We start from the raw sequence: 3,994 nt of genomic DNA on the forward strand, positions 1-3,994 counted from the left end.
GTTTCCGTGTATGACGTGAGGAAAGGGCAAGTTCACGTTTTTTCCAGTTAGATGGGGCTTTCTTTCCCCTCTGACCTGCAATACCATCTTTGTCATAAATCAAAGATCCATTGTAGCACAGCTGTAATGTCATTGCATAATAAATACAATGATATGCCATCTAATTTAACAATAAAATATTTCACACTCCACTGCACCTTAAGAAAATATGACATTTGGGGCCCACTTTTACTTGCCTTACTTTTTTATGACATTATGGGGATGTACTGGTAATAAAAACTAAAACAAAATGTTGCACTATGGTGGTACACATGACACTTGAAACACTGCTCAGTTATAATGGCATCATTGCAGTTTAGAGTGCCACCCCACAGCAGTGTGAAGTGATGACAGAGCTACACAAGATCTCTGTTTCAACTGCAGTTGGCCCTTGAACAATGTGGTGGTTAGAAGTGCTGATTGACCACAGCTGAGAATCCACATATAACTTTTGGCTCCCGCAAGATTTAACTACCAAGAGCCTATTATTAAATGGAAAACCTTACTGATAACATAGTCAATAACACATATTTTCTATGTGTGTATATATTGTCTATGTGTATATATTATACTATATTCTCACGCAAAGTAAGCTAGAGAAAAGAAAATGTTATTAAGAAAATCATAAGGAAGAGAAAATACATTTACAGTACCGTACTGTATTTATAGATAACGTAAGTTAACACCGTCTGTTTATAAGATAAATTTTCTGTCAGTACCTACATCAATATTGTCTGATATGATATAAAGCACTGTAAGTGTTACATATATGACTAACATTTGACATAAAAAATGAAAAGATAATGTGAAAAAGAAATTTATATTTATTTATTTGATAACAAAGAAGCAGCAATATAATTGCCTAACAGTAGCCTATTGTAATCAACACTATTGCTCCATGGAATCCTAACCTATATACTAATGGATGCGTTGTTATAAAATTTTTATGGCACAGTCATATTCATAATATAGTATTGGAAACACTGTTACATTTTTTAAAAAGGAAAAAAACACTTACCTGTTTGATAGGCTGATACACAGTTTCTCCAATTATGTGAGGTATACTGTAATTCTTGAAAGCAAAGTTTTAAAACAGAAAACTAACACATTGTTAATTTTATATTAGCTATCACTCACCGTATGCCTATGTGAGGATGGGCTGTCCATTTCCATACCAGTCTCATACTCTCTGTTCTATGTGATTAACACTTGGGTGATGCTGGTAATGGTGACACAGAAATGTCTCACACAGTTCTTGTCCTGCAGTTACTAGGTTTTCATATGAAGACACATATACAACAGATAAACTCGTTCACTGTGTGGCATAATGATTAGCACTATTCATTAAGTGAGAGTGAATCATCGTGAAGGTCTTCACTAATCAAGTGGGAGTGAATCATCGTGAAGGTCTTCACCCTCATCATCTTCACACTGAGTGGGCTGAGGAGAAGAAGGAAGAAGAAGGGCTGGTCTTGCTGTCTCAGGAGTGGCAGAGGTGGAAGACAGAGAAGGTAGGAGGGGAGGGGGGAGAGGCAGGCACACTCCGTGTGACTTTATGGAAATACATCGTAATTTCTGTCTGACTTTTTTTTTTCATTTCTCTAAAAATGTTTCTATATGGTACCAATTCTTCTTCCACCATCTGCTTTAGTTTCAGTGCCTGTATCATAGAAGGGTCCATGTTGTAGAAGTCCCAAGCAGTCTTGAATAATCAGAACCCTTCTGCCAGATTGTCTAATGTCAACTTCTTTTCTGGCACTGCTTCTTCTATGTCTCGTTCCTCCTCATCTGGCACTGGTTCTGAAGCACTCCTCTCCATCAAGTCATCTTCTGTTCATTCCTCTGATGCGATGTGTATTAACTCTTGAATTTCTCCAAGATCCATATCTTGAAACTTACCTTTATTGCCATATCCACAATATCCTTCATGATTTCCTTGATTGACTCTGTCATAAATCCTGTGACGTCATGCACAACATCTGGTCAGTTTTCTCCAGCAGGAGTTTATTCTTTTAGGCTCGATGACTTTCATGGCTTTTTCTATGACAATGATGGTATCTTCAGTGGTGTGATCCTTCCAGATTTTCATGATGTTCTCTGTATTGGGGTTCTCTTCCGTAGCACTGACAATCCTTTCTGTAGAGTTCCATGTGTAATGAGCCTTAAAAGTCCTTACATCCCTTAAACTAGAGGCCAAATTAGAGACATTGTGTTTGGAGGCAAGGAGACCGCTTTGGTGCTTTCGGTGTTGAACTCTGGGTAGCCAGGGGTGTTGTTCAATATCAAAAGAACTTTAAAATGCAGTCCCTTACTGGCAAGATACTTCGTGATGTCAACGACAAAGCATCAATGGAACCAAATCAGAAGAAGGGTTCTTGCTGTTCAGGCTTTCTTGTTATACAACCAAAAGACTGGCAACTAGCATTTATCTTTTTCTTTCAAGGCTCAGGGGTTAGCAGTTTTATAGATGAGGGCAGTCCTGGTCGTAATCTGACTGCATTTGCACAGAACAGTAAAATTAGCCTATCCCTTCCTGCCATAAATCCCAGTGCTCCCTTCCCTTCCTTACTAATAAATGTTCTTTGTGGCATTTTTTTTCTCCAGCATAGGACACTTTTGTCTGCATTAAAAATCTGTTCAGGCAGATATCCTTTCTTCTCAATGACTTTCTTAATGGTGTCTGGGAACTCATCTGTTGCCTCTTGGTTGGCAGAAGCTGCTTCTCCTGTTATCTTGACATTTTTAAAGCCAGACCTCTTTCTAAAATTATCAAACCAATCTTTGCTGGCATTAAATTCTCCAGTTTTAGGTCCTTCACCTTCCTTTTGCTTTGAGTCGTCATATAAGACTTTGCTTTTCCTTAAATCACATTAGAGTCTGTAGGTATGCCTTTCTTATAGCAAGGCTGCACCAATATAGAAGCTGCATTTTCAAAATGAGATAAAAAGGTATTTCACAAAAGTGCAAGGTTTTCATGTTTGCTGACAGGGATGGCTTCACAAGTTTCCTTTTCTTCTTTACAGTGGTCCCTAACAGTGGGTGAATTCATTTTGAAATTGTGGGCAACCATGGCTGCAGCTCTCAATTTATGGTACATATCAAGCAGCTCAACTTTTCCCTGCAATGTCATGACTTTTCTCTGCTTTTTTCGAGGACTTCCAGCTCCACTAGTGGCACTTTGAATGGGTCCCATGGTGTTCTTTATTCAAGGTTTATGAGATTCCACTAAAAATGATGAAAAATAGGCAAGAACTGCAAGAGATCACTTTTTACTGTGATACACAATTTACTGGAGAGACAGACTGTTCATGCGATGATTAGCATCACACAACATTTTAAGCAGATACTCCCAATACTTGGGCTCACCCCAATAGCAACAGGAGGTGGCTGCAAATTAATACAGAGTACAGTATGCACTACAGTTAATTTTATGTGCTTATGATTTAATGTTGCATCTTTATGTTTGTTTACCTTGCTCTCCACTGTGAACGGTGCATGTATTTACTGTGTTTTCGTGCACAAAATTCAATAAATTTTTAACCTTTTGTAATAGATTAGTGTATATTTATAGTACAAAATAGTAAAAGAGACTAGCATGTATATATATTTTGTGCATGTATGACATATCTAACTTTTTTATATATGTATTTCTGGGCTATGAGGTTTGTCTGAGAGTTTTTTCAAACTGTCATAGATCTCCAAAGAAATTTCCAACATATTTAGTGAAAAAAATATGCATATAAGTACACCTGCACAGCTCAAACCCATATTGTTTGAGGATCAACTGTATTCAACTCTGCCATTGTAGCGTAAAAGCAGCCATTGACAGTATGTGAGCCAATGACTGTGGTAATGTGCCAAAAAATGTTGTCCAGGTCACTGAAATGTAAATTTCATATAATTTTCAAGTCTCACAAAACATTATCCTTTTGACTTTTCCAACCATTAAAATGTA

The sequence above is a fragment of the Ursus arctos genome, unplaced genomic scaffold (genome assembly GCF_023065955.2).
Source record: "Ursus arctos isolate Adak ecotype North America unplaced genomic scaffold, UrsArc2.0 scaffold_36, whole genome shotgun sequence".
Lineage (NCBI taxonomy): Eukaryota > Metazoa > Chordata > Mammalia > Carnivora > Ursidae > Ursus > Ursus arctos.